We start from the raw sequence: 20,405 nt of genomic DNA, 5'->3' as shown, positions 1-20,405 counted from the left end.
AGCTGCATGTTCTTGGGCAAATGTTACTTGTCTGAGCCCACAGTTGCCTCGGCTGGGAAATGGGTCAGAAAGTGTATTGACTTTTTAAGAGTGGGATAGGGATCAAATGGATTAATGTTTCTGACGCTCTCAGAACGTGTTGGCCATCAGGAGTAAATGCTGTATAAGTGTTTGTCAAATATATAACTAGAACGCAAGCCATTCTCATCAGTACCTGGTTCATTCTGCCCCTGGCATTCAACACTGCTGAAATGGCAGTTAATGTTTTAGCAAAGATCAGCTAGGCTGAAGTGTCAACCCTGGAAAAAATAACCTGAGCAGACGTCCCTCCCCCATCTGCTGGACTCTGCCCGGGGATGGTCTCAGAGACGACCGAGGCTGTACACAGGACTCAGCCCTCTGGTTCTGTCCCCGGGTCCCTGTCCTGGTGGTGATAATGATCTCACCTCCCTTAATGCCCAACTGCTCCCTTATCTCGAAACCAATGTCTTTACTCATCAGTCTGGGGGACTTGAACCCAGGTTGGCAACACACCTGACGTGGGAAGGAGTGATTCAGTGAATGGCCTCAGGTAGGGTGAATGGCCAAGAGTTCTTGTATCAATGTCGTTTGGAAGAACCAGAGCTCACTGGAGCCTTGCACAGGCAGCCCATTTCTGCAAGGCCAGCCAAAAAGCCAAATTCTGAAATTGGAGAAGTTGTTCTTCAGGGTCCCCCTTGTCCACGCCTCTTTTTTGGCACCCCGATCCCACCTTAGGCTTGCCACCCTGCCTTCTGACCTAGGTCTGCCCACTCTGGGCACCCATGACCGCCTAACTTCCCTCAGAATGTGCCTGCCCAACTTGCATTTTCTCCCGCTTGGTGACAATAGAAGTCGTGAGTCACTGTTCCCATCAGGATTACAGCCCATTTCATGTTGTGACTGAGAAAATGCATGTAAACGACTAGCACATCAGGAGCTCTAGCACCAGGGCCACAAGTAGTCCTCCTGTGGGACCCTCTGGAAGAGTGGAAGCCGAGGACGGCCTGAGAGTGAGGTGAGAGCCAGTGGGCCCGAGCCGCACAGGACATCTTGGCTGCCTTGGGAAGTGACAGCAGGGTGAACGCTGGCAGGAGAGGCGCAGAAATGGCACCACTGGCAGTGGTCATGGGGCGGGTCCAGGAGCATTTTGGTGGCGATGACCAAAGGCAGCCCGAGGGAGCACGGGCAGGTGGCACCATGGCCTGGAGCAGCTTGTGGCAGCAGGAAAGTCAGAGATCCAAGGGTGCTCTGAGAATTGTGAAAAACACCCTGGGGATGTCCCAAGATCCTGAGGATGTAACCTCAAACCTCTTATCCTTCTGGCAATAGTCCTCCCTCACTCACTCCTATTACACCTGTTTTTTGACCTCATCCAAATGTCCTGTCACTTACCCTATGCTCTTCCTCTCCATTTATTGGCATCCCCTGATCTCTCTTCCCTCTCTGTTTGATTCAAATGGCGTAAACCATCACTCCAACCTTCCTTTTACTAGCACATTTAACTCTCCTGTCCCTTTGTCCTTCCAGTACCTCCATCTTGCCAATCTCCATCCTCAAGTAAATGGTGCTTCCACCCCAGGGCCTTTGCACACTCTGTTCCCACTACTAGGAATGCTCTTTTTCCAGATATGAACAAGGCTTACTCCACTTTATTCAGACTTCTGTTCAAATGTCACCTCTGCAGAGAGGCCTTCCCTAATTTCATTATTTAAATAGCATCCCTGTCATTCTTTATCCCCTTATTCTGCTTTATTTATCTTCAGAGTATTTACCTGATGTTATATTATATATTTGCTTATTTTTGTCCATCTCTCTCACTAGTATGCAAGCTCCATGAGAGCAGGGACCCTGTTTACTTTGTTTACTGCTGTATCCCAGAGCCCAGAACACTGCCTGGCACTCGGAAATATTTGTCGAATGACTAAGTGAACCCTAGGGCATTTGAATCATCTGTCTTCTCCATAGGAGAAAATGTCACAACTCTGTGGGTTGGGGCCACTCCAGATGCATGGTGTCCAACCTCGGCGGGCCTCTTGATGCTGCCTGGCAATCCTTTCACTTGCCCTCGGTTAGTTCCCTTTCCTATTTCCATTTTTCACTTTAGTAGATTCTGCTGAATTGCCCTCCAAGAAAATCTGTACCAGTTCACACTCCTACTAACAGGGTATGAAATTCACTGTTTCCACAACCTCATCAACACTGGATCTAATCAATGTTTTCAAATTTTGTCAACTTGATGGGTGAAAATTGGCCTCCCATTCTTTTATTTGTGCTCATCTGATTGCTAGTAAAGATTGGATATGTTTTATATGTTTCACTTGCCTTTTATTTTTTTCCATTTCTGAATACCTATTCCTTTAAAAAATTTTATTGAAATATAGTTGATTTATAATGTTGTGTTAGTTTCAGGCATAAAGTGATTCAGTTACGCATATATATATATATTCTTTTCAGATTCTTTTTCATTATAGTTTATTACAAGGTATTGAATATAGTTCCCTGTGCTATACAGTAGGTCCTTGTTGTTTATTTTATATATAGCACTGTGTATCTGTTAATCCCAAACACCTAATTTATCCCTCTCTCCCCCTTCCCCTCTAGTGAGTACCTGTTCCTTTCCTTGGCCCATTTTCCTATGGGATTGTTTGTCTTTTTCTTCTTGATTTTAAAGAAGAGATCTTTATATATTTTGCATATTCCTCCATTATCAGTTTGACATATGGCATGTATTTATGTACCACAAATATTTTCTCCCTTTTAGCTTTGTTTTTAATTTCAGAGACTTAAATTTTTTTATGTAATCAAAAAAATCTATCAAGGTACTATTTTATAATTTCTAGGATTTGTGACTTACTTGAAAAGGAAATACTATCCCATATTTTCTTATAGAGTTTTAGATTATTTTGTGTGAGTGCATGTGTGTTTATAGCTCATGATTCCATCTGGAATTTATGTTTGGATATAAGAAGTACAAATCCGACAGTATTGTGGTTTTCTTCCCTCAATTTGAGAATTGTCTCAATTGACCAGCATAGCTTTCCTCATTGATGTGCAATGCCTTATTTAGTGTGTATTATATTTTCACATATACATGGGGCTGTACTACTGTACTAGACATTCTGTTTTGTTCCATTGATCTGTTTGTTACTGTGCCAGCATCACACTCTTTTCATTACTATAGTCTGTGTTGTATTTTGAGAGCTGGTAGTGCAAGCCTTCTCCCCTCCACCACCTCTTTTCAAATACTTCTTTGTCATAATTGCAGATTTTCTTCTCTAGATGATCTCAAGATGAGCTCCTCAAGTCCTATAAAGATCTATGTCATGATTTGAGTTGAGACTGCATTAAATGGACTGGTTAATCTGGGGAGAATTCTATCTTTATAAGACAATCTTTTAATTCTGAAACATACTACATCTTCTCATTGATTCAGGTATTTTAGGCACTTTGGTCAAGTTTTCCATCCTCATCTTCATCCACTGTGGCCTGATTTTGGCCCCTACCACTCCACTACAGCTGCTCTTCTTTGAGTCAGCAATGAGTTTTGGGTGTTCTCCCACTGAGACTGGGGGACTTTGAACCTGGGCAGCTTTTTGTGATTATTTTGGCCAATAGCAAGCATATGGTGAAAGTGACACCATGTGGTTTCTGAGAAGAGATCAGAAAAGGCAATACAGTTCCTACCTTGTTTGTTAGAATATTCTTTTTCTTTTCTTGGAGGGGGGTTGAGGTGACATTCACATAACATAAAATTCACCATTTTAAAGTGAATGATTCAGTGGCATTTAGTACATTTGCAATATTGTGCAACCGTCACCTTTATCTAGTTCAAAACATTTCCATCACTCCAAAATGAAACCCCACACCCACACCCCATCCCTCCCTCTCTTCTTCCCAAACTTGGCAACCACTAATCCACTTTCTGTCTCTGTAGATTTACTTATTCTGGAAATTTCATACAAATGGAATCATACACTATATGACCTTTTGTGTCTGGTTTCTTTCATTTAACATAGTTTCAGGGTTCATCCAAGTTGTAGCTTGTATCTGTACTTCATTCGTTTTATGGCTGAATAATATTTCATTGCATGGATACAACATCCATTCATCCATCGATAGAAATTTGAGCTGTTTCCACCATCTGACCATTGTGAAGAGTGTTGCTATGAACATCCAAACAGAAGTTTTTGTTTCACCACCTGTTTTCAGTTCTTTGGGGTATATACCAAGGAGTGGAATTGCTGGGCCATATGGTAATTTTATGTTTAACTTTTTGAGGAATCACCAAACTGTGTTCCATACCACTTTATATTCCTACCAGCAATGTATGAGGGTTTCAATTTCTTCACAGCCTTGCCAACACTTGTTATTTTCCATTTTTTTAACATTTTTTATTGATTTATAATCATTTTACAGTGTTGTGTCAAATTCCAGAGTTCAGCACAATTTTTCAGTCATTCATGGACATATACACACTCATTGTCACATTTTTTTCTCTGTGAGTTATCATAACATTTTGTGTATATTTCCCTGTGCTATACAGTGTAATCTTGTTTATCTATTCTACAATTTTGAAATCCCAGTCTATCCCTTCCCACCCTCCACCCCCCTGGTAACCACAAGTCTGTATTCTCTGTTTGTGAGTCTATTTCTGTCCTGTATTTATGCTTTGTTTTTGTTTGTTTGTTTGTTTTTGTTTTTGTTTTTTAGATTCCACATATAAGCGATCTCATATGGTATTTTTCTTTCTCTTTCCGGCTTACTTCACTTAGAATGACATTCTCTAGGAGCATCCATGTTGCTGCAAATGGCATTATGTTGTCGGTTTTTATGGCTGAGTAGTATTCCATTGTATAAATATACCACTTCTTCTTTATCCAGTCACCTGTTGATGGACATTTAGGCTGTTTCCATGATTTGGCTATTGTAAATAGTGCTGCTATCAACATTGGGGTGCAGGTGTCATCCTGAAGTAGCGTTCCTTCTGGATATAAGCCCAGGAGTGGGATTCCTAGGTCATATGGTAAGTCTATTCCTAGTTTTTTGAGGAATCTCCATACTGTTTTCCACAGTGGTTGCACCAAACTGCATTCCCACCAGCAGTGTAGGAGGGTTCCCCTTTCTCCACAGCCTCTCCAGCATTTGTCATTTGTGGATTTTTGAATGACGGCCATTCTGACTGGTGTGAGGTGATACCTCATTGTAGTTTTGATTTGCATTTCTCTGATAATTAGTGATATTGAACATTTTTTCATGTGCTTTTTGATCATTTGTATGTCTTCCTTGGAGAATTGCTTGTTTAGGTCTTCTGCCCATTTTTGGATTGGGTTGTTTATTTTTTTCTTATTGAGTGATCTCTTCATTTCTCTTAGACCCCAATATCTTCTTCATTCAATGATCTCCCATGTTCTTAACTCCATGATTGGCATCCCTAGCCTCCCAGTTGCCTAACCCAGAATTCTGACAGTCATTTCAGAGCCTCCCTCTCTGCTGCCCTCATATTCAATCAGTCACTATATTTGGTCAAATCCGCCCCCTAAATATATCTACAGATCATTGTGGTTGTCTCCTACAACATCTGCACTCTCCTCTAATCAACACAAATGCACATACAGTCTTCTGTATTCAGACCTGACATACTCAAGCCACAGCTGCTGTGGTCCATGACTTTGGAGCTGTTTCTTTCAGTGAAGAAGGCAACCTGCTAGAGCAGCTCCAAACTCTGGGTTCTCAAAACGCTAGCCATGGTGTGGAGGTTAGTTTGGAGGGAACAGAGTAGAGGCAGACAAACCAGTTAGGGTTTGTGGCAATTGTCACGTCTCTGCCACTTTCTGGCTCTGTGACCTTATGCAAGACATTTACTTCTCTGAGTCTCAGTTTCTCCATCTATAAAATGGATCATCATAATAGTTTTACCTACTTGCAAAGTTGTTGCCAAGGGTCATTAAGATAACACATGTACAACATTTAATGTAGTGCCCTGCACCCAGCAAATGCTCATGCTCAGTAAATGATTGTGGAATGTTCAAGAAGGAGGCTTAGATGGGAACATGGCTGGCTCTAGCAGCCTGCCTTCTTTGCTGAAGACAATAGCTCCAAACTCACGGACCACACTAGCTGTGGCTTAGGAATGTCATCGGATCTGAACAGGAAAGACTATGTGTGTGCATTTGTGTTGATTAGGGTTGAGTGCAAGTGTTGCAAAAGACATCAGCATTGTATTCCTGAGGTCGGGGTGGCAGCTCGGGGCTGGAGGAACTGACTTCACTCGTCCAACTGGAGCCAGCATGTCTGGAGCCAGACAGCAGAGGGCAGCAGAGGTCGGTTCTATCGCAGTTCCCTGGGTTGGAGTGGGGGTGGGGAAGAGAAACCTAAAGGAAGAACTCAGGATCCTAATTCCAAATGCAGGTGGGCTGGGGAAGCTGTTCAGAGAAGAGAAGCGCTCTTGGGACCCCTCTCCCTTAGGGTTTGGGATGAAGACAATTAAGGAAGTAGGGCCGCTTGTGAGGGGCCAAAGGGGCTAGACTTTAGGGGTGGAAACTGAGTGAATGAGTTGGGATGTTTGCAAAGTATATTAAGGAAAATGCATTTATCCTAGTCTTGTGTGTATTTGGGCCTTCTCACTTTTCTTGGCGTTCCAATGGTCCTTCTAAGGGCAGAGTTATCAACTGGGAGTTTCCAGTTCCCTAGAGGGTGGAAAAACCTTTATGTGTGTTCAATGATGAATTTGTAGTATAGACAGGGACCATATTCCTAAGGTACATTGCATTTCTTTTTTTTCTAATTGGAGTATTGTTGATTTATAATGGTGTGTTATTTTCTGCTGTACAGCATAGTGATTCAGTCATATCTATATCTATACATACACACACATTCTTTTTCATTACTAGGTTATAACAAGGTATTGAGCATAGTTCCTTGTGCCATACTGTAGGATTTTATTGTTTAAATATATGGAACACTTTATGAATTTGTGTGTCATCCTTGCTCAGGGGCCATGCTAATCTTCTCTGTATCATTCCAATTTTAGTATATGTGCTGCCAAAGCGAGCACCCTAAAGTACAGAGGAAAGAAGCCTCAGGCTTATGATGAAACCAAAACCCAGAGAGGGGAAATGACTTGTCTAAGGTTATAGAGTCAAGATTCAAAGTAGAAGTCAGCACTCACTGAGACCCTACAGGTACTGCTGAACACCTACATACATCACCTCACTTAACCCTCACAATAACCTTAGGAGGCAGAATCAGATGTTTTATTATCACATTTTACAGATCAGGAAACTGAAGCTCAGAAAGGCTAAGCCATTTGCCCAAGGTGCAGCCAGGATGTAAACCCAGGCAGCCTGATTCTCAGGCCTGTGCTATTAACCACCTCATTCTACTACTCGCCTAGACCAAGGTTAGGTCTCCAGCCTCCCCAGTCAGGGCTTTCTATTATTATTCTACATTGTCTTGGATGGAAATCCAATTTTAGTAAGTCAAATCCTGGTCTTAAGTATAATAACAAGGCAGTTTGCTACTTTAAGAGAGTTTTCAGTTAATTCTTTTGTAAGGTAAATATCCTCATTAAAAAAATCTCCTCTCATCTGTAATTCACTTGCTTTGTGATGTTCCCGTATTGCATGAACTGTCTGGGGAATGTGTATTTGGTGTGATTCCTACAGAGTATTAATGTCTATACATGTTCTGCTTTATATGGCTTCTTTCTCAGCCTGCTCTGACTCTCTCCTGGGACACTTTCCTAGGTCAGACTGTCAGGGTAGGTCCAGGGACAGTGAAAGGAATCTGGTTAAAGCAATGGGATTTTTTTAGACAGTCACCTATTTTGTTTTCTTTGTACTATTGCTTATTGTTGGCCAAACAACCATTCTCATGTTTATTAAGTATTTGCATGGAGGTATGCAGGAACGCATTCATTCATTTATTCATTCAACACTTGCTAAGCACAGACTATGTGCCAAACGCTATGCTAGATCCTGGGGTGCCATGATGAGCACGGTCCCTGCCCTCATGGAATTTTGAGTCCAGATGGGAGGCATGTCGATCGCATGTCATTCCCTCTCAAGCTCCCCCAAATGGAATAGGGCATTGCCTGTCTTCTCCATCCCCACTGCCTCAGCTTGAGTTCTTGCCATCTCTCTCTCCCTTGGGTCCCATGAAAACATCCCTTTCAACATGTCACATCCTTCCCCTGCTCAACCTGCTCAAAAATTTTCAATGACTCCCATTTCCTGTCAAATGGGGTCCAAATTCCTTCACCATCTGGCCAGAGTCAAGCAATTCCATAATCCTCCCCTATCCTCCCTGCCCTCCTCATTTCCTACGTGTTCCCCTGGGCTAGTAGAGAGGGTCTTCTTACTGTCCCTCTCCACTGCTCTTTCATTCCTCATCTGTACCGCACTTTCATTTCCATGAGTCCCACCCGTCCCGAAGAACCATCTCCTGCAGGAAGATTTCCTTAAAGCCTCCCTGCTTTCTCTTCTCTCCCTTCTCTGTGATCCTGGGCCCAAGTCCTGGCTGGTGTGAGAATCAAATGAGAGCCATCATGGGCAAAAGCTTTGTATTGCCTAATGTGAGGCTGTCTTCATATTGGTTCTCATAGCTTCCATTTATTGAGCATGCATTCTCTACCAGACAGTGGGGCTCAGTGGTTTATAGACATCACCCCCTGGAATCTTCTATGAAATAGATATTTATTAGGCTTATCATTCAGATGAAGAAACTGAGGCTCAGAGGAGTGAGATTATCTGACCCAAGATCACAATTATAGAAGGTCCCTCTGGGAAGCCTGTGCTCTTTCAGAAGATGGTCCACTACACTGAGCTGGGTTGAATCCCAACTCTGCTCTTTTTAGCCCCCTGAAGTGCAATACAATATGGCCTTGAGGGATTTTCACACTTGAGTTTTCAAAAGTTCTATTGATATTTACCCTGGTCCTGACTCTCTGTCTCTATTTTATCATAATTTTACTGTTGTAAGACACCTAAAGTCTTTGGGAAATAAGGCGTAAGTAATTAAATCGATGCAAATAAGATGCACTTCTCCTGTCTCCACTCCCATTGTTCAGGAGAGAGCTGGGTACCGGTGCTACGGGCAAGCATCATCTAACTCTGCTCTGTGAGGCCTTGAGGAAAAGGCAATCCAAGTCAGAAGCCAAAGGTCAGTTCCTTCTGTGAAATAAAAGGGCACAGACTCTGTGCCAGGTCCGCTAGCAAAATGCCAAACTGTGGTCTGGACTCTATTTCCTTCCACTGTTTTATTTTTATTTTTGAGGATCCATCAGGTGGTAGTGGATGATTCATGCTTTACTTACTCTTCTTGTTTATTTCCCTTCCTCGACCTTCAGATTTTTTTCCTCTTAATGTTTGTTCCGGGTTTTGACAAAGCACTGAGGTACTTGACTTGCGTTGGTAACTTTTTTCCCCTAATGTCTTCTCAGGAAAAAAAAAAAAGAAAGGAAATGACAGTATTCCAAAACCATCTTTTATTCCATCAGTGGATGGATTGCACCTGCTACTTCTAAGGTCACTCTTCGATCGTTTCCTTTTACAGTAAAACTTCATTAGAAGACGTTACATGAGTACCAAGTGGGGATGGCTTGGGCCCTACCTGGCCTGACTTTGCCCACTCTCAGCAGGAAGAGTCGTCTGAATAAGTGGGCTCCATGCACTGAGTCTCCGTACTTTAAGGCAGCAGACTTTGTCACTCCTTTGGCAGCACCATTTGCGTACAAATGATTGATGCTGGGAAGTCTTTCCATTTCATTAAAGCAAGTCTCCCAAGACCTCGATTAGGCTTCAATTTGTTAGCCTACTTGGAATTACTGTGAATTATTCAAAGCAATAAAGCTTCATTTCTTTACAAGTAACCTACAATACAAATGGTTCACTAATTTGAAGGGCTACCTCCAATTAGTTTGAGTAAGTGAGGTTGGACTGCATTCAATAGCAATTTATTGATTTCTTTCATCATAGAAATCACTCTTCCTAGGAAAGAACACTTTTTAACAGCCCCAGCACTCTGGGAAAACTGGAACAGTGGGTTCCCCCTCAGAGACAAAGATGTGTGGTCCACTCACCTGTTCTTGAGTTGGAACCTTAGTAATAGGGATCCCTTTGAACAGATACATCCACATGCTTGTAATCTTGTCCTTCGTGGCTAAAAAACATGGGCTGAAATTCATGGTCAATATATGGCTGGGATGGAGGATTGGTTCTGTGTGTTACTGACCACTTTACCTCTTTAGGTTCAAGTTACCTCATTCTGCAATTGTATACTTAGGCTGTGAATGTGATTAAGGACAGTCAGTGGTCAGGGATAGGGTTCAGCCTGTGGATGAAGAACTAAGGGAAGAGGCCTTCCTTTTCCAATGCTGACTGCCTGCTTATAGGTAGCCTGATGCTCTACCCCACTGGAGCTTGAGACACAAGACACTAGACAGCTGGAGGAGACTGGAATTAGAGGACAAAGACATTTAGGAAGGTGGGGAAAGATACTGGATGATTTCTATTCCCTGCCCAGTACTTAAACACTTTCTGTAAAGAAGGCAAGAAGAAAAGGGTCACTTCTATAGTCACTGGCGTAGTAAGGAGTTCTGAGATTCCAAATCACTATTTGAAATAGGTGACTTTGCTATGAACATCTCTCTGGGAGACTCTGGCCATGAGATGCTGCTGGAGTATGTTTCAGGGAAGCTGCCTTTTCTCTGCCTATAGTGAGGGTGGGGAGGAAAGGAGATGGGCTGGGTCACCTTGGACATGTTTGAGTTACCAAATGACAATAGAATTCCTGCTTAGAATGTGAGGGAAATGGGTTTCTCTGATCTCCTGGGAGGAATTGTAATCACCAAGTTCTGAAAAGCCTAGGGAATCTGTAACTGAAGGCTGCCTTTCATTTGAGACAGGAAGAGACAGACACGGAAGGTGAGACTGATAAGTCCAAGGGCATGAAGCACCATTTCCCCCTGCAGGATGCTGGGGCTGGCCTGGAGAAGAGGAGGTGGTGGTGACCTAAATGCCCACAACCACCCAGTGAGGTCATAACCATGATTATCCCCACTGTACAGATCAGGAAACTGAGGCACAGAGAGAAACAGAAGTTGCACAGCTTGTGAGTTACAGAGCTGTAATTTGAATCGAAGACTAACTCCAGAGCCTCCAGTTATAGTTATTGGGAAGATCAAGTCCATCTGGAATAGCAGAGCAACCTGGAAAAGAAAGGATAGATGGGGTTATGGTAACAAAGCACCTCAGTGGCCCTGAAATGACCTCCATGCCAAGAGGTAATATAGTGTAGTGGCAAAGAATGTACATCAGCGATCCAACAGTCTAAATCAACACTCTAGCTTCAAATCCCATATCTACTGCTTCCTGGCTTGTGACCTTGGGCAAGTTACTTGACCTCTCTATACCCCAGTTGCTTCATCTGTGAGATAGGGATAGAGAGGTAATCATGGTACCTACTTCCTGGGGTTGTTGTGAGGATCAAATGAATTAATACAGGAGAGTGTTTAGACAATGCCTGACACCCAGAAAGGACCACCTAGCTATTTAACATCTACTGCAGCAATGAATCGGTCTGCGGCTCTCTGGGAGCTCTTTGAGCCTCTGTCCCTCTCTGCAACCGACTTTAGGTTTCCTTTGAGACATCAGTGATGTACCACATGAAAAGAAGAGCACACAGTGAGTACTCAGTTCCTGGCAGCTGTTTTGCATGATTACATCAGCCCTTGCAACTAACCCTAGAATCTACATTCTCCTATTGGCTTAGAATCTGGGAGTTCAAACATTAAACAAGTGGGTCATTGCCAAAGGATGGGGAACATCTTTTGCTATGTAAATAATTTCAGGGTTTTTCTTTTTTTTTTTTAATTTGAAGTATACTTGGTTTACAATGTTGTGTTAATTTCTGGTGTACAGCATAGTGATTCAGTTATACATATATGTATATTCCTTTTCATATTCTTTTTCATTATAGGTCATTACAAGGTACTGAATATAGTTTCCTGTGTTATACAGTTGGACCTTGTTGTTTATCTGTTTTATATATAGTAGTTAGTATCTACAAATCCCGAACTCCCAATTTATCCTCCCCACCTTTCCCTACCCCCAGTAACTATAGTTTGTTTTCTATGTCTGTGACTCTGTCTCTGTTTTATAAATAAGTTTGTGTCCTTTTTTTTTAGATTCCACATATAAGTGATATCATATGTTATTTCTCTTTCTCTTTCTGGCTTACTTCACTTAGTATGATGATCTCCAGGTCCATCCACGTTGCTGCAAAAAGCATTATTTCATTCTTTTTTATGGCTGAGTAGTAGTCCACTATATATGTATATACATATATATACACACCACAACTTCTTTATCCAGTTATCTGTCGATGGACATTTAGGTTGCTTCCATGTGTTGGCTATGGTAAATAGTGCTGCTATGAACATTGGGGTGCATATATCTTTTTGAACTAGAGTTCCCTCTGGATATATGCCCGGGAGTGGGTTTGCTGGATCATAGGGTAAGTCTATTTTCAGTTTTTTAAGGAATCTCCATACTGTTTTCCATAATGGCATAGTGTACAATGGCATAATTGCTATGCAAAGAATTTCATTTTTTTAAATTGTTTTTTTAATTTATTTTTGGGGGGTGGGGGAGGGTAATTAGGTTTATTCATTTTAATGGAGGTACTGGGGACTGAACCCAGGACCTTGTGCAGGGTAAGCGTGCACTCTACTGCTGAGCTAAACCCTCCCCACAAAGAATTTCATTTTTAATGCACGTGACCTTAGGTCCTGCTGATAGACAGAAAAGAGGAAAAGAGGCCATAGCCTCAAGTACCACTGGGCCCAGATCCAGAGCCTCAAGAATCTAAGCCCTGTAAGATGGCAGAGCCCATGGGAAAGAAGTCAGCCTCCAGAGTCAGACCTGCCTGGGTCTGGTACTCGCTCTAGTACAGATTGTGTGGCCTGGGGCAAGTGACTTCACCTCTCTGTGCCTCAGTTTCCCCGTCTGGAAAATGGAGCTAAGATTTGTACCTTTCCTCACTATTGTAAGGATTAACTGCATGAACACATGTGGAGAGCGGAGAGCAGCGCCTCGCACGTAGTATGATTATTGTTGATTTAGTTCCAGAGAAACCAGGCAGATGAGTGAGAAACGGAGGAAGACCGTGCTGCTCCTCCCCACCCTTTCCCCTTCCCCACCGGCTGGAAGATGCTCCTGTCCAAAGGGGATATCGAAGCCAAAATAGCACAATAAAGGAAAGGAAGCGCTGGGGGAGCAGATGGGCTCCCCCTGCCTCCTGAGGAATGTGCTGACTCTTCAGGAACTGGCCTTTGGCAGTCGCTTAACACAATCACAGAGCAAAGGAAAATGATCAAGTCTGTCACCAGGGTCAGTGCCAATTTATTTAAGAAAGTGGTGAGGCTCAGAAGGAGGGTGTGGAGCATGGGAGTCCCTGTACATTCCTGGAGCCACTTTGCCAAAACTTTGGGGCAGGAATCACAGGTGAATGTAGAAACACCCTCATGCCCTTCCGAAGTCCCCAAGTGGGCAACCCTGACCAGAGTCTGGGATTGGAGGCTCTGAGCCAGGTGTGATGGGGAGGTTGGCGACCTGCGTGGACTGGGTCCAATTGGGGCCTCCATGCGTTCTTTATTCTATTCAGCAAACTTGTATCAAGTGCCCATTCTGTGCCAAGAACTGGACCAGCAGCCATGACAGATGCTGGAAGAATGATACAGGTGAGGTCCTTGTCCTGGAACAACTCACAGGTTAGAGGCTATGCTTACTGCACCTGGGGAAAGCGTCTGAGAAACACTGAGGGGTCAGTGACCAAATGGCCAGCCACTCCCAGGGAGTTTGCCTAGAAAAAAGAGAATGTCTGGAAAGGCTAATGCTTAACATGGAATAACCTCTATGGGTGGAATTAGCGGGGGAGTTATTTCCTGGAGGGTAGAGGGGCCACAACAGACTGTAAACTCATTAGAGGAAAGGCTTATGCCTTGGTCAATCCCTTGACCAGTCACTAGCATGGTTTTACACCTGAAGAGACTCATAGGCAAAGCATTTAGAATTCAATGCCACCAGCTTTGATTGAGTGTCTACTCCGTGCCAGGCACAATGCCAGGTGCCCTCCCATGCTTGAATATCTTAAAAACTCTGAGCTGGATTAATGTAAATGTTGGATGATTGGGCATGAATCATAGAAAGGCACATAGATATAACCCAGTGGTTCTCAAAGTGTGGTTCCTGGACTGGTAACATCAGCATCATCTGAGAACTTGTCAAGCAAATTCTGGGCCCTATCCCATATGTACTAACTCAGAAACTTGAGCGTGGGGCCCAACAAGCTGTATTTTAACAAGCCCCCCAGGGATGCTGATGCACACTCAAGTCTGCCAACCACTGATCTAACCCAGTGATCTTTAAGAGAGGATCTCAGCTGCCATGGAGGTTCTAGGGGAAACTCTGGGGGAGGGGAGGGGGGTTGGAGCAGCCTTATTTTTATCTGCTTTACATGTTGAGCTGCTCTGTCAGATTTTGTTTAAAGAAAGCCCTTCAAACTGGAAAAGTCTGAAAGCACTGACTCCACTCTACCTACCCTGTCTCATCACCTGTACAGATGGGAACAGTGAGGCCCAGAAATAGAAAGCTCTGGAGAGCAGGGATGGGCTGGCAGCCGGGCCTCTTAACTTGCAGCCCAGGGTGCTTTGCAGCATCTTAGGCAACCTCCTCTTAAGAGAGGAAACAGGAAGACTAGCTTTTGAATCGTCTTTCAGGAAGATCCTGGGGGCTGTCAGCTTCTCTTTCTAGTTCTGCCAGGAAAGGCTTCTGGGGTTCTTGCAGGAAGTCCTTCTGGTTTTGTCTTTCCTCCTGTGGCCCAGAGCCTATAGCCCCAGACTACTTCTCAGCCAGCCTGTCTCTCCCGGCCCCTACCCCAACGCTCATCTCAAGGTAGAACATCATGAGGTGGGGGGGCTGCCTGAGCTTCCAGCCTCTCCCTCTAGTCCCCAGCCAGCCCTCTCAAGCCCACCTGACATCCAAGACTCTGCCTAAGTCTGTATTCCCTGGTCCTCCTTTCCGTACCCACCCCAGTCCAGGCAGTGCTCTGTCATACTCTGAACTGGGGTCCCTGCCAGCTCCTCCTGGCAGGCCAGTGCTTTCTCTACCATGGCTCCTGCCTTCCCAGCCCCCAACACTGCCAGGCCTATTGTCCCAGCAGGCAGCTCACTGGGCTTGGTAAACCGGCAGGGGAGATGTTGGTGTGGTGGGGTTGGCACTACCTGTTGCTGGCTCCCCGCAAGGCCAAAGACCCAGCTGGCTGGTAGGACTTTCCCACTGCTGCCCCTGCCTTTTCACCTCTGACTTAGGACTTGAGCGTCTGCCAACTTCTCTGGCTTTCTCCAGGGCAAAAGCACTCAGTCCAGCCATCTCCACTGTGTGGGGGAGAACGCAGCGGCCCCTCTGGGTGCCAATTGAGGACAACACCGGTCCTGGGACAGGAGTCTCGAGCCTCTGAGCCTACGTGAACAAAGTCAAGGCTGCTGCAGTGTGGTGTGTGACTCAGCTGCTTGGCTCTTCCCTTCTGGGTGTGTGTGTATGTGTATGTGTGTGTGGTGAAGGAGGTGGATTCTGGAAGAGGGAGAGAATAAAGAGAAATTGGAAACATGACCACTAAAAGGCTAACGTTCGCAGACCAAGCCAGCTCATCCCCCCTGCAAAAGAGTGTTTGAAATCCTAGCCAGGCCCGCCCCTGTCCGACCTCTTGGCCTCTGCGGACTGGCTTATAGCAGGAATTTCACAGCTGATGGAAGCTGGGCAATATGAATGAAGTAGCCCGGACTCTGGAGTCAGATGGATGGACATTCAAATCTGGCCTCAGCCCCTCACTAAGTGTTCAAACTTATGTGAAGGTCTCCACCTCCTTAAACTTTGGTGTCCTCAGCTCCCAAAAAGGGATGGTAACATTAGGTTGAACCACATGAAAATGCTATTTGAAAGCTTGAATATTGCCAGTTTCATGTTGGTTCAATCCAACAGCAACTTCTTTCCAGGGCTGTTGTGCAGGTTAAATGAGACAAGATACAAAATTGTTTATATCAGCCCCTTACACATAATAAGTGCCCACTAAAGGATAGTGACTACTATGCTGATGACAGTGGCTATCTAACACAATGTTGGCCACAGACTGAGGCCCAGGCTGGGCCATCTCACCAAAGCAGGTCCCAGATAAGCTGAAATACATCAGTGATGTAATCTGAGGAGTTAAAATGGACCCTTGCAGATACAAACTACTATGACCAGAATACAGAAACAACAAGGTCCTACTTTATGGCACAGGAAACTATATTCAATGGCTTGTAGTAACCTGTAATGAAAACTGACTAACTATGCTGTACACCAGAAACTAATACAACATTATAAATCAACCATACTTCAATTTTTAAAAAATGGGGGAAAAAACGGACCCCTGGTCAAATACTCCTCTCTGGGCTGGGTCAGCTCTTAAAACTTCTTGCTTATTGTAGGTCACTGTTTGTGGTGAAGCCACTTTCCAGTGAAGACTCCCATTTAAGAGTCCCAAAAGGGGAACAGATTCAATCGTTGACTCATCAATCCATTCATTCATTCAACAGCTGGATCAAGAGCCTACTACGTCTCAGGCACTGTGCTGAGTGCTGGGTTGAAGAAGGTACGGTCCCTGCCTTAGAGGAATTTGCAATTTGGTATGGGAGAAAACCCCAGGACAGGTACTAAGAGTCCACTGTTGACAAGTGTCATAGTCATGAAGAGTGTGCCCCAAGACTCGTGGGAGTACTGAGAAGGGACTATCCAACTCTGTTTGGGGGTTGGGGAAGGCTGCACAGAAATAAGTGACATGCCAGATTGGACCTTGAAAGATAGGTAGGAATTCCTTGGATGGAGGAGGTGCGGTACTAGAAGGATATTTCAAGTAGGGAAACCTAACAGGTAGAGGCACGTGATTACAAAGGGGAGTGATTGGGATTGGTTCAAAGTTCAGGGATAGGGATTGAGTCAAAGTTCATTGTGTCTGGAGCAGAGAGTAGGGAAGGGAGTATCAGGAGCTTAGTCTGAAGGGGTAGGTTAAGGCTGAGTTAGGAAGTGTATTGCATGCCAGTCTAAAGGGCTTGGATGTGATCCTGTAGGCAATTGAGAATCGACAGATAAGGGTTTCCCAGAGTGTGTAGACAGAAAACAATCTGATTTTGTCTGGAGTAGGTCCTGGGAATCTAAGATAGAAGAGTTTTTTAATTGTTAGTAGTTACTCTCAACTTTATTGAGGCATAATTTATATACAATGTGTATATACAAGGTACAACAGGTACAAGTGTACCTGTTGTAAGTGTACAGTTCAACGAGTTTTGATAAATATATATACCCATGTAACCAGTACCAGCTTAGACCTGGGCAAATGGGGCTCCTGCTCTGTGCCCTGAATCTCAATGGTGAGGGAGCTGTGCTTTGCAACACCTTCATTACAATTTTTAAAGGTTCCCTTTAGTTCCTGGGAACAGCCAAGATCAACAATTTCATCAGGATGGGCTGCCCATGGAACAGAATGGGTCCCAGGTTGACATGGGACCAGATCAATGTTTCTCCCCTTTAAGGCAGACTTTGAACCTCAAGACCCCTACCCCTCATGCTTGGGGCCCACCAGATACCCCCAGGAACTTCAAGATTCTCACCTATGGGATAATCTCTGGGAGTCTCATGTTTGGGACCTGGTTCCAGGAGGGCAGCATGGCAAGTCGATTGCTCCACAAGCCAATACAGTAGCTCTTTGACACAATTGCCTGAAACTGAGCAACCAGAATGGTATTGACACACTGATTTTGGATGATTCAAATGGTGCCTATAGACAAGTACCACGCAAAATGTATTTTCCCAGGCTCTGAGCACTCTAGGAGTGGCCAGTGTAAAATCATCGCTGCGATAAGGATTTATAGCACTTTCCTCATGGTAAAAAGTTTTCTTGAAGGCCTTTTCAATCAATCTCACTCTCACTCCCCACTCCTGACTACCACTATCTTGCTTTCTGTCCCTATAGGCTAGTTTTTCCTAGTCTAGAATTTCAAATAAATTGAATCATACAGTATTTAGCCTTTTGTGTCTGGCTTCTTTCAATTAGCATAAGGCTGTTGAAGTAACCTCTGTTGTAGCATGTATCAGCTTCCTCCTTTTTATTGCTGACTATCCATTGTATTAAGATGCCATTGTGAATGCTGCATACTGATACAAATTTTAATGTATATTGGTATACCATTATATCAATAGACTATTGGTCCATTGTATAGACATACCACAATTTGTTTGCTGGGCACCTGGGCTGTTTCTAGTTTGGGATTTTTATAAATAATGCTGTTTTGAACAAGGCTTTTTGTGGGCATATGTTTTAATTTCTCTTGGTTAAATACATAGGAATGAAATTACTGGGCCAAAGCATTGGCTTATGTTTAATTTTATGAGAAACTACTGAGCTGACTTCCACAATGCTTGTACTACTTTATACCCCAATCAACAATGTAAGAGAGTTGCTTCCACTTCCACTTGGTATTGTTATTTTTTTTTTAATTTCAGCCATTCTAATGAGTGTGTACTAGTATCTCATGGTGGCTTTAATTTGCATTTCACTGATAACTAATGATGTTGAGCATCTTTTCATGTGTTTATTGGTCATTGGTATGTCATCCTTTGTGAAGTGTCTGTTCTTTAAGTATAATTTACAGACAATAAAATACACTCATTAAAAATGTGCAATTCAATGAAATCAATCAAATGAATACAACCATGTAACTAGTACCACCTGTCTAGAAGTTTATCAATAGTATCGATCTTTTCAAAGCACCAGCTTTTGATGGATAAGCAGCAAAGTCCTACTGTATAACACAGGGAACTATATTCAATACCTTGTAATAGCCTATAATGAAAAAGGATATGAAAAGGAATATATATGTATAGCAGAATCACTATGCTGTACATCAGAAATTAACACAGCATTATCAATTCGCTATACTTCAACTAAAAAAAATCTAAAATTAGAACATATTCTACATACAATTATATCACCAGTATATGTAATTAAATTAAACAATTATTTAACTATTGGAAAAAAAACCCAAAGCACCAGCTTTTGCTTTCATTGATTTTCTCTGTATTTTTGGCTAATTCCTTGATTTCTGTTCTTACCTTTATTATTTCCTTCCTTGTACTTACTTTGGGCTTAATTTTCTCTTCCTTTTCTAGCGTCTTAAATTTTAAGCTGAGGTTATTGATCTGAGACGTCTCTTCTTTTCTAACATAGGTACTGAGTACTATAAACATCCCCCTAAGGACTGCTTTAGTGGCATCTCACCAAGTTTTATATGTTGTTTTGATTTTCTTTCATTTAAAAATACTTTCCAATTCCCTTTGATTTATACTTTGACCCACGGATTATTTAGAAGTGTGTCATCTAATATCTAAATATTTAAGGATTTTCTGACATCTTTTTGTTATTGATTTCTAATTTAATTATGATGAGGTCAGAGAACATACTTTCTTTGATTTCAGTCCTTTAAAATTTATTGAGACTAGTTTCGTGGTCTAGCATGTGTTCTATCCTGGAGATGTTCCACATATGCTCAGAGAAGAATGTATTCTGCAGATGCTGGGCGCAGTGTTCTATTCATGTCAATTAGGTCAAGGTGATTTTACGTTGTTCAAGTCTTTTACATTGTCACTGATTTTCCATTTACTTGTATAATCAGTTACTGAGAGAGAACTGTTGAACTCTCCAACTATAATTGTGACTTTATCTATTTCTTATTTCATGTATTTTGAAGCTTATTATTAGGTACTTACACGTTTAAGATTGTTATATTGTCCTGATGAGGTGGTCCTTCTATCATTATACATGTCTTTGCTGTTAGTAATATTCTGTGTCTTGAAACTTACTTTGAAATTAATATAGACATCCTTCGTATATATCTATCATTTTAGTTTTAACCTATCTGTGTCTTTGTACTCAAAAGATGTTTCTTACAGACAGCAAAAAAAAAGTTGAGGCTAATTTTATTTTTAATACAGTAGAATGATCTCTGACTTTTAATTGCACAGCTTAGAGTACATTTACATTTAATGAAGTTATTGATATGGCTGGGTTTAGGGCATCCATTTCTCTATTTGTTTTCCGTTCTTCCCATTTATACTCCATCAACTTTCCCTTCTTTTTCTTCCCTCTTTTAGACTGAGTATTTTCTTTTAAATTTTTTTTATTTTGAAATAATTTTAGATTTACAGGAGAGTTGCAAAGATGGTACAGAGTGTTTCCAAATACTTTTTATCCAATCTTCTTTACTGTTAACATCTCACATAAACATGGTAGTG

General features: G+C 42.7%; 1 non-coding gene across 1 annotated transcript; it reads right to left on the bottom strand.

Moving 5' to 3' along the window:
• Positions 1-6,968: 6,968 nt before the first annotated feature.
• LOC116277301 (U6 spliceosomal RNA) lies at positions 6,969-7,075 on the bottom strand. The gene has a single exon (XR_004186778.1). It is a non-coding gene; the product is annotated as a U6 spliceosomal RNA (small nuclear RNA).
• Between the last annotated feature and the right edge of the window lie 13,330 nt (positions 7,076-20,405).

This window comes from Vicugna pacos, chromosome X (assembly GCF_048564905.1).
Source record: "Vicugna pacos chromosome X, VicPac4, whole genome shotgun sequence".
In the NCBI taxonomy this organism is placed as follows: domain Eukaryota; kingdom Metazoa; phylum Chordata; class Mammalia; order Artiodactyla; family Camelidae; genus Vicugna; species Vicugna pacos.
Note: the sequence above shows the minus strand (reverse complement) of the source record. Positions and strands in the feature narration are given on the sequence as shown.